Genomic DNA, 11613 nt, shown 5'->3' on the forward strand with positions numbered 1-11613 from the left:
TCAAAGCATACTGAGCATCTTTCTCTTTGACACCATGTCTGAAATCCCACGTGATCTGTCAAATACTAATGCATGAAAATCCTAACCTCAAAAAAATCACCCGTTAGTAGGGTATCTAATATATAAAAATCTCGTGTCACGGTGTTAGTGGTCCAATTCCTCCTAAACGGCTTGACCGATCTTTATGAAATTTTTTGTTCATATATGGTAGGTATGAGAATCGGATGTAAAGTATATTTCATGCCGCTAGGTGCAGGGGGCGTGGCTCCTCCCATACAAACCGAATTTTTCACACTGCATATCTCTGATAGTGTTCATGGTAGAGTACTCGAACATAGTATGGAGATATACAAAAACAATCGCATACTCATGGAGAAAAATTGTGGTTATTAGAAAAGAGGGTGTGGCACCTCCCATACAAACCGAATTTTTTCACACTGCATATCTCTGATAGTGTTCATGGTAGAGTACTGGAACATGGTATGGAGATATACGAAAACAATCGCATACTCATGGAGAAAAATTGTGGTCATTAGAAAAGAGGGCGTGGCATCTCCCATACAAACGAATTTTTTCACACTGCATATCTCTGATAGTGTTCATGGTAGAGTACTCGAACATGGTATGGAGATATACGAAAACAATCGCATACTCATGGAGAAAAATTGTGGTTATTAGAAAAGAGGGCGTGGCACCTCCACTACAAACCGAATTTTTTCACACTGCATATCTCTGATAGTGTTCATGGTAGAGTACTCGAACATGGTATGGAGATATACGAAAACAATCGCATACTCATGGAGAAAAATTGTGGTTATTAGAAAAGAGGGCGTGGCACCTCCACTACAAACCGAATTTTTTCACACTGCATATCTCTGATTGTGTTCGTGGTAGAGTACTGAAACTTGGTATGGAGATATATGAAATCAATCGAATGGTCATGACGAAAAATTGGGGCTACTGGAAAAAGGGGCGTGGCACCTCCCNACTTACAGTAGAGTATATATGTATAAATGACTTTGTAGAAGTGGGCGTGGCACATGCCATAGGCGTGAAATTTGTTATCAATCATAACTTCGGAACCATAAGTCACACTAACTTGAAATTTGGTATACAGTCATATATATGCTAGGTGNTCCTCCCATACAAACCGAATTTTTCACACTGCATATCTCTGATAGTGTTCATGGTAGAGTACTCGAACATAGTATGGAGATATACAAAAACAATCGCATACTCATGGAGAAAAATTGTGGTTATTAGAAAAGAGGGCGTGGCACCTCCCATACAAACGAATTTTTTCACACTGCATATCTCTGATAGTGTTCATGGTAGAGTACTCGAACATGGTATGGAGATATACGAAAACAATCGCATACTCATGGAGAAAAATTGTGGTCATTAGAAAAGAGGGCGTGGCATCTCCCATACAAACGAATTTTTTCACACTGCATATCTCTGATAGTGTTCATGGTAGAGTACTCGAACATGGTATGGAGATATACGAAAACAATCGCATACTCATGGAGAAAAATTGTGGTTATTAGAAAAGAGGGCGTGGCACCTCCACTACAAACCGAATTTTTTCACACTGCATATCTCTGATAGTGTTCATGGTAGAGTACTGAAACTTGGTATGGAGATATATGAAATCAATCGAATGGTCATGACGAAAAATTGGGGCTACTGGAAAAAGGGGCGTGGCACCTCCCATACAAACCGGTTTTTTCATACTGTATATCTCTGGAAGTGTTCATGGTAGAGTACTCGAACATGGTATGGAGATATACGAAAACAATCGCATACTCATGGAGAAAAATTGTGGTTATTAGAAAAGAGGGCGTGGCACCTCCCATACAAACCGAATTTTTTCACACTGCATATCTCTGATAGTGTTCATGGTAGAGTACTTGAACATGGTATGGGGATAAATGAAAACAATCGCATACTCATGGAGAAAAATTGTGGTTATTAGAAAAGAGGGCGTGGCACCTCCCATACAAACCAAATTTTTCATACTGCATATCTCTGGATGTGTTCGTGGTAGAGTACTGAAACTTGGTATGGAGATATATGAAATCAATCGAATGGTCATGATGAAAAATTTGGGCTACTGGAAAAAGGGGCGTGGCACCTCCCATACAAACCGGTTTTTTCATACTGTATATCTCTGGAAGTGTTCATGGTAGAGTACTCGAACATGGTATGGAGATANCTAACTTGAAATTTGGTATACAGTCATATATATGCTAGGTGCGTATAGTAGTATGGTATAAATAAACGAGTTTGTAGAAGTGGGCGTGGCACATCCAATAGGCGTGGAATATTTTATNTGAACATGGTATGGGGATAAATGAAAACAATCGCATACTCATGGAGAAAAATTGTGGTTATTAGAAAAGAGGGCGTGGCACCTCCCATACAAACCGAATTTTTTCACACTGCATATCTCTGATAGTGTTCATGGTAGAGTACTTGAACATGGTATGGGGATAAATGAAAACAATCGCATACTCATGGAGAAAAATTGTGGTTATTAGAAAAGAGGGCGTGGCACCTCCCATACAAACCGAATTTTTTCACACTGCATATCTCTGATAGTGTTCATGGTAGAGTACTCGAACATGGTATGGAGATATATGAATCAATCCCATACTTTTAGAGCAAATTGCGGCTATTTGATAAGGGGGCGTGCCGCCTTTCAAATGCACTGAAGCTATTACGTATCTTTGTATACATATATATACACTTTTGCTAGGTTATTTAAGATGGCAATAGAAATATGCCTTCTGACAACCACCAAACCGTAATATTAGAAGATAAATGCATCACTGAAAATCATGAACGTGAGTTGTTGGTGAAAATGTTGGACCAAAATGTTTCAATACAAAAAATTAATTTTGGGCGGGACGAAGTTCGCCGGTTCTGCTAGTCTTAATATATAAATATCCCGTGTCACTGTGTTCGTTTACGCTAATCTCCGATACCGCTTAACCGATTTCAATGACATTTTGTGGGTGGGTATTGCTCCAACTTAAAAGATAGGAAAGTTGTGAACCCGAGAAAAAATTTTTTTTTGTTTCATCGAAATTTTTTCTATGCTTCTCGCATCGTGCTTATCTAATATACATATAAAAATCGAACTCTTCCTAAACGGCTCGACCGATCTGAATGAAATTTTTTGTGTTATATCTGGTAGGTATGAGAATCGGATGTAAAGTATATTTCATTCCGCTAGGTGCAGAGGGNGGAAACTATAAGTCATATGAACTTGGAACTTGTTATTCAGTCATACATATGGTAGGTGCTTATAGTAGGGTATATATGAATGAGGTTATAAAAGTGGGCGTGGCACATCCCATAGGAATATTTTATCAGCTATAACTCCGGAACTATAAGCCACATGAACTTGAAATTTGGTATGCAGACATAACTATGGTAGGTGCTTACAGTAAAGTATATATAAAGGGGTTTGTAAAAAAGGGCGTGGCACATCCCATAGGCGTGGAAAATTTTATNAAAAGGAGGCGTGGCACTGCCCATATACATCGAATTTTTCATACTGCATATCTTTGAATGTGTTCATGGAAGAGTACTGGAACTTGAAGATATATAAAACGCGACTGGTCATGAAGAAAAGTTAGGGATATTGGAAAAAAGGACGTGGGACCTCCCATGGTAAATTACTCGAAAATGGTATAGAGATATGAGAGATATGAAATCAATCCCATGCTCTTAGAGAAAATTGGGGTTATTTGAAAAGNGTATCTATGGTAGATGCTTATAACGGGTGATTTTTTAAGAGCTTGATAACTTTTTTTTTAAAANAGACGTGGCGCCTTTCCAACGCACTGAAACTATTACGTATCTTTGTATGCATGTACAGTTTGACAACAACCAAACCGTAATATTAAAAGACAAATGCGTCACTAAAAGTCATGAACGTGAACTCTTGGTGAAAATATTGGGCACAAATGTTTCAATACATGGTTAAAAATTTCGGTTTTAATTTTAAACTTTTTGGACTAAGTACATATTTGACCAAACTACATAAATTCAGTTTCAAATACAAACCTTCTAAATATAAAAAAAGAGGGCACATATGTTGGGTTTAGAATTTAAACAGTTCGGTTTAAATTTTAAACCCAAACATTTTTATAATTAAGAATAAAAAATAAAAATAAAATTTCATGCTCCGTCTGATGGGGATTGAACCCGGACAGCCTTAGTAGCAACCAATTGGTATCAAGCAGCTTTGCACACTCAGCTACAGCCACGCATGTAAATGTGCTTTCATATGTTGAGTTTGAATCAACACCACATTTCGCTGTGTGCAAACATTTTCTATTTCGGTTTAGATTTTAAACCAAATTTTCTGTATATGAAATCTAGAAACTAGAATTAAAACATTTTGGTTTGATTTTTAAACCACGAACCTTTTGGACTAAAATTTAAACCATAATATGTTAAAAATTGCTTAAAACTATTGACTGGTTTAAAAAGTAGACTATAAAAGATTCAAAAAGGCAGTAGTCCCAGCGCGGTTTAATAATTAAATCCAAATTTTTGACCGTGTACAAAAAATTTATTTTGGGCGGGACGAAGTTCGCGGGTCTGCTAGTATTAAATAAACAAAAGAAATATAGCGAAAACTGGTCAACATGTGGCATTCTATTATTTCCAGCATTGTAAATTACAAGTCCCGAAAATCCCGGGATTCTTGGCAAAAATCCCGGACTTTCCGGGACTTAAGAAAGTCTGAGATCCCGGGATCCCGGGATTAACATCCCTAGTCGACATACTAAATTTCAAGTACATGTGACTTATGTAACCGAAGTTATGGCTGATTAAAACTTCAAAGCCTACTGGATGTGGCACGCCCCCTTTTATAAACTCATTTATATAAACCTTACCATAAGCACCCACCATAGATATGACTTCATATCAAAATTCAAATTCATGCGACTTATGGTTCCGAAGTTATAGCTGAAACAAAATTCCACGCCTATGGGATATGCCACGCCTCTTTTTAGAAGCTAATTTATTTATACCTTACCATAAGCGCCTACCATAGATACATATGACTTCATATCAAATTTCAAATTCATGTGACTTAAGGTTCCGAAGTTATAGCTGAAACAAAATTCCTCGCCCAAGGGATGTACCACGCCCCCCTTTTATAAACTCATTTGTATACACCTTANTTTTGGACTAAAATTTAAACCATAATATGTTAAAAATTGCTTAAAACTATTGACTGGTTTAAAAAGTAGACTATAAAAGATTCAAAAAGGCAGTAGTCCCAGCGAGGTTTAATAATTAAATCCAAATTTTTGACCGTGTACAAAAAATTTATTTTGGGCGGGACGAAGTTCGCGGGTCTGCTAGTATTAAATAAACAAAAGAAATATAGCGAAAACTGGTCAACATGTGGCATTCTATTATTTCCAGCATTGTAAATTACAAGTCCCGAAAATCCCGGGATTCTTGGCAAAAATCCCGGACTTTCCGGGACTTAAGAAAGTCTGAGATCCCGGGATCCCGGGATTAACATCCCTAGTCGACATACTAAATTTCAAGTACATGTGACTTATGTAACCGAAGTTATGGCTGATTAAAACTTCAAAGCCTACTGGATGTGGCACGCCCCCTTTTATAAACTCATTTATATAAACCTTACCATAAGCACCCACCATAGATATGACTTCATATCAAAATTCAAATTCATGCGACTTATGGTTCCGAAGTTATAGCTGAAACAAAATTCCTCGCCCAAGGGATGTACCACGCCCCCCTTTTATAAACTCATTTATATAAACCTTACCATAAGCACCCACCATAGATATGACTTCATATCAAAATTCAAATTCATGCGACTTATGGTTCCGAAGTTATAGCTGAAACAAAATTCCTCGCCCAAGGGATGTACCACGCCCCCCTTTTATAAACTCATTTGTATACACCTTACTATAAGCGTCCCCCATAGACATGTACCAAATTTAAGGTTTTTTTGACTTATGTTTCCGAAGTTATAGCTGATTAAACATTTGCAGGCCTATTGGAGGTGCCACGCCTCCTTGCGAAATTTACGACATATTTGCAAATAAAGCCATACCTATAACCTTCCCGGGGTAAAAACAAATAGGTCTGCAAAGTTTCGTGCGATTCCATAATAAACAAATAGGCATTCACATTTATATATATAGATTAAAGTGCCAAGCGGTTTGCCATTTCCTGCCGAGGGGCAACCGCTATTAGAAAAAAAAACTTTTTGTTTTTACTTTTTTACGTTGTGTTGAACCGGGCTTGAATCCAGGCCCTGCGGAACGCACTGCTAATCACTACACCACAGCGGCCTCGAAAAAATATACATACATACTCAGGTATTATTCATAGAAGAAAAACATAAAAGTAGTTGAAGTCAATTTATTTTTAAACACCTAAGTTACCACTGTCCCATATAAGGGACGCTGAATAATGGTAAAATTAGGAGCTTTATAAAAAATTGTATTTCCGTTAGAAATAAACGATCCAGTGGATAAATAGGCGTTCCTCGTGTATTGAAGGTGACAATGCAAATAATAACACTACTTTACAAATTTATTAAAATGTTCTGATCTATAGCATTTGACTGTCATTGTCAAATGTTAAAAAAAAAGAACAGTTTTCGAGATATAGCTTGTGCTTGTCATAGTTTAAATCTACATATCGCACACCGTCTTCAAAAGAGTCAAGCAATCGGGGAAATAAAGCATCGAAATCTCGTTCTGCAACCGGGAAATGCCACACTGGACATGGAAACAGAGAACATACGCAGAAAGAGGGCAGGGCATTGACATGGCCATCAATACTTAAAGAATGTGTTGTTGTTGCTGGGAGTGTAGGCGTTGCAGATACGTTAGCAGAGAAAAGCAGATGAAGAAGCACCTTCATTCTATTCTGAAACTCAATTCAAGCAGGGAGTTTTCTACGCTTCATAGACTGCTTGATGGGTAACATGACAAAGCGTTTCGAGGCCGTGTAGCTGAAGTGGAGCACTTGTTCCGTCTGTTGTATACCAGTTAGCGTTGGGCACATTTATAGTTGGAAGAAGGATATAGGTAGTCAGAAATGGAGTGCTCCTCAAGTACCCTAGAACTCCCCACCAGGTATTCCGTATTCTGAAAAATAAGGGTAACGCTTAGAACCTGCCTCGGGATTTTTTAATAAAAATGGAAATATTTCTCCTATTTGCAATAATAAGCTTAGAGCTAAGTATGAAATCCAAAAGCGTCTCACCCAGCTCATTATCGTCACTGTAGCCCCAGATGTGAATGTGAAAATTCATATCACCTTCCAAGATGAATGCCTCCTTCGTGCTCGCCACTTGTTTTCGAACACATGATGTTGGCACCTCCTTATTATGGGCCAGGTGCATGGATACCATCTTTACTAGTCGCCCGTTTAGGATTAGACTGACCGCTGCCCTCATCGCTAAATTGTGGAAGAAAGAGACATTTTAGTTTGATAATTATCAATATACACGTCCTTGGTTTCCCCGTTGTACGCGGTCGGGCGTTTTTAGCCCAATAAGTATGCTGTGTAGAAGTTATTTGGAACATCAATGCAGCTGCTGATGCTTTACAATGGTGAAAGTAAGCAACATTACATGAGGAATCGCCTGTGTAAATTGTGATTAAATTTTCTAGAAAGCGTTAAATCGCTTTCCGTTAAGTGAAAGCAACATGTCAGGCACTTTTTTCAGGCAATGTTGAATTGCTTACAAAATCGCCTCATGTAAATACTGCTTTAACTTGGAGTACCTTCACCATCTTGACTGATACCGTATCCCCCGACTATTCAGTTAACTCCTCCTCCGCATGGAACCGAAACATACGTCCAACTCCTAGCGATAACGTCCATGAGGCGTACCCCCGATCACGTCGATAGGATCGAGCTGCTCGGGCTTCTCCTGCATCTCCACGTCGCTGCTGTCCTAATTCATGACATAACTTGAATGAGATTTTGTTTTAAATTAACTTCCATGTAAGTTATTTCTGACCAGAGTGGAAATTAAGTCTGAAATAATTTCCAGGGGCCAATAGAAGTTATGTTCGTGGAAATTATGTACCAAGTATTTTTTTTTTAATTTACACTTGTTTTGCTCGGTATCAAGTAAGTATCGAAAGACTATTTTCTTAAGTAGGAATAACTATTTCTCTAAGTAGAAATCGCTTGTCTGGAAAGAAGTGGAAAAAGTGGTTGTTCGTTGGCAATGAGCTCCAGAAACTACTTTTTCCATAAATTATATACATACTTATTTGAAGTCATATCTGTGGTCATTAGCAATAACCGACTAAGTCGGCTTAAGAAAGACTTGAGTTATATATGTCAAATCAATTAAATCAATTTTAAGCGCTTAGATAAGCACTAAAACGTCAGTAAATATGCTTGCACATATGCCCGAAAAACAACAAACAAATTTTAAGTACAGTTTAATGTTTTGTTTTTTATTCAGTTTATTTCAAGTATTGGAAAACTACAATGAACATTCAAGTGTTGCTTGATTTTCTCAAATAATAGAGATTTGTGCTGGTAGTTTTATTTTTTTTTTTAATATTCGTTATTCTCCATTTGAGATAAATTATTTTTAATCTCTTCAATAACACCAATGCCCTCCTGTAGGGATAACCCTTTGGTTTTAAATTTTTGTACCCAAGGAAAAATGCAATTAAAGTTACGAAGAAGAAAAATTTATTCAGCCCAAGCCACATTGAACAGGTGATATCAGTAGAGCAGCTGACTGGTTCTTTCAAATTATTTGGTCTCTAAAATGTCAAATATTTCTAATTTCTTCTCACAAAAATTTCTAAATTGTTCAAATCTATTTGCATGTGAAACCTTATTCCATACAAAACAAGCGATTGAATAGCAACTTTTTGGAACGTTCACCCAACTCAGCAGCACAAACGCTGATTACTGGGGTGTAAAGGATGGATCAATGCTTCGAGAAGCAAACTAATTTACTAAGAAAAAAAGTTGCAGCATATTTAGTTTGTTCCAATTTAAATTTTTTATTTTATTTTTTTATGTATTTCGCATAGCACACTTTGATTAAAAAATCAGTTTTTGACACTTTAGATACCATGTTGTTAATAGTACTACCCATTTCATATGCCTTCATTGAGCCAAATTTTCATAAGCAGTGCGAAGTTCTTAAGAAATTTTCGATGCTACAATGGTTTGCTAAAGTGTGTTTGTGAAGAGCATAAGGCACCCTAGTTTTCCATGCTATTATTTCATAAGGAAAAAGTTAGGCAGACGGCTGTAAAATGTCAGATGTCAAAACTCTTTGGGCACTAAGTATTATTGACACACACGAAATAGTAGCAATTTATTTCCTGGCCGTTTGCTTAAAAGGTCCGTAGTTAGCTTAATACATTGAAATAAGTAAAAAATGCATGGTCGTTAAAATTAAGCTTGGAAAGCCTGAATAAGCAAAATAAGCAATTCCAAGCAAAAGCTTAATATTTTCGGCCCTGCTTATGACAACAGATATAAATTTACCCAATATTTTTCCTCAGCAATATGCCAAAAAATCTTGTTCATAAATAGCTTGTAAATTATAGACTCATATGAACTGCTAAAATTATAACCAGGATGGTTCCTTGCTGATGTGGCACTAATGTTAATTAATAAATATTCTCTATACCCACAAAATAACTTAAATATAAATGAACATACAATTAAAAATTAAATTGGTAAAAAAATTAAAAAGTAATTTCAAAGAATCAAAATTATGAAATAGTTGTTTTCTCTACAATGCAATTTGCCCGCAACAGTCATAAATGGTCTTTCGAAATTCTTAATTATGTGTTCTTCGTATTGTTATTCATAAAAGGCATTTTCATAAAATCCCACATAAATGCGAAAAATGAAATAGCGTTATGCTTGTGAGATTTAGTGCTAGCATTAGTAACAGCTGTTAGTCGCTTTAACTTTAGAGTCGACTCTCAGCGAAAAAGCAGGCACTAAAAGCTCAGTTAGTCTATACTTAACTTAATTTAACTTACCGTAAGAAATCATCAATGATTACTCAACATGTCAACTTAAGCCAGAAGCGGGAATATTTTGTTTTTGTATTTTCTATTTCAGCTCTTTGGCAGTTTGCCGTCTAAAATGCCACATCAAAAATATTCATGCAAACAAATATGTTTGCGGTCATTTATTTTTGAGAATTACAAAACCGAAAATCTGGCAAGCGTGATCCTCTTATCGGTCTCAATTTACGTAAGGCCGTAACTTAAGAATCTAAAACTACAGGTTCTTAAGTTTCTTACGGTAAGTTAAATTTTAACTAACCGCCAACACAGTTTCTCATATAACAGGTTGGTAAAAATATTGAGTTAAACTAAGTTACGGAAATTGAGTCTAGACTAACTGAGCTTTTACATGGCTATGATTCACTTAATCTATTGATCAGTGTAAAACCATGCGCTAACTCAGGTAGAGCCTACTTTTTCTTGACTGTTATTATGCGCCAACATATTTACGCTTGCATTACAAAAGTATTATAAAACAAATTTTAATTTTGTATCATTGTTCTTAAAAATTTTCTTGCAGAGCCCTCAATGGAAAAAATATGTATGTGCATTTCCATGCACATGTACGAAGGTCTGCTTTCGCTGCCGATAAACTCTTAGTGGATACATCTGAGGTAAGTGGTTTTGAACTTTTGATAAAGAAACCGTCTTTAACTATAGAAAGATAACCATTAGACTGGGTCGAAAAAAAAAGTTGCTAATGTCCGCCCCTAAATTTAAAGATTATGTTGAGAGGGTTCTGGAAAAATTTTTTTTTTTTTTTTTTANTGACATATCAATTTTAAAAATCGGCCGTCAAATAACCAAGTTACAACGAAAAAACCATTTCGGCTGTATTTCGGAGGGTTAAAAAAAAAAAAAAAAATTTTTCCAGAACCCTCTCAACATAATCTTTAAATTTAGGGGCGGACATTAGCAACTTTTTTTTTTTGTATGGGGACCGACCCAGTCTAATAACCATATTATTATAATCGTAATCTTAAAGTTTCCGATGAACGATTATGTTATTTCTTCATTTGACGTAGCGTTGCCGCTTTTGTTTAGGTATTGTACTTCGGCGTTAACGCTAGGCGCTACGCCAGGGTTTCGCGAAGGGGGGGAGGGGGAGTGGGGAGGCTGAAAAAAAACTTCAGCGATATCTTAAAGGTGAGACCCTCAATGGCTAGAGGCGTCGCCTGTGTGTTTGCATACATACTAGACTCCTGCGCAATTCCATTTAAACGGCCCAACAAGACATCCGATCGCCGCGCAAATACTTTCCATCCCCTACTTTCATCGTTCGGGTCAATTGTGAGTAAGCATAAACCAGTTTCAGCAAGCGTACGTAAACTACCGATCAATAGCAACACGCGTAGAGTATTTACTTTGCCTTCCGCAACTACTGCGAGTAAAAGGTATTTGACAGTAGAGTACTCTACTGGTAGTACTTGAGTATTTTCGAAGAAAACATACATTTGTGGCAAGAATGATAGAAGAATTTTCTGGATCGCGCATTTGTGGTATCTGAAAAAAACTAAGGACAGGAATGTAG

At 36.8% G+C, this 11613-nt stretch overlaps 2 long non-coding RNA genes across 2 annotated transcripts in view; both read left to right on the top strand.

Annotated features, from left to right (window-relative positions):
• The window catches only part of LOC108360467 (uncharacterized), a 177160-nt gene extending 166465 nt beyond the window's left edge, over positions 1-10695 (top strand). Inside the window, exon 3 of the long non-coding RNA XR_001847111.1 lies at positions 10603-10695. This is a non-coding gene — a long non-coding RNA (uncharacterized LOC108360467). The remainder of the gene's footprint in view (positions 1-10602) is intronic.
• On the top strand, positions 997-4708 carry LOC108360470 (uncharacterized). Its single transcript, XR_001847114.1, has 3 exons — positions 997-1007; positions 3453-3456; positions 4622-4708. It is a non-coding gene; the product is annotated as an uncharacterized LOC108360470 (long non-coding RNA).
• Positions 10696-11613: the final 918 nt, after the last annotated feature.

Source organism: Rhagoletis zephyria, unplaced genomic scaffold (genome assembly GCF_001687245.7).
Source record: "Rhagoletis zephyria isolate East Lansing unplaced genomic scaffold, Rhagoletis_zephyria_1.1 Rzeph_scaffold_00577, whole genome shotgun sequence".
Lineage (NCBI taxonomy): Eukaryota > Metazoa > Arthropoda > Insecta > Diptera > Tephritidae > Rhagoletis > Rhagoletis zephyria.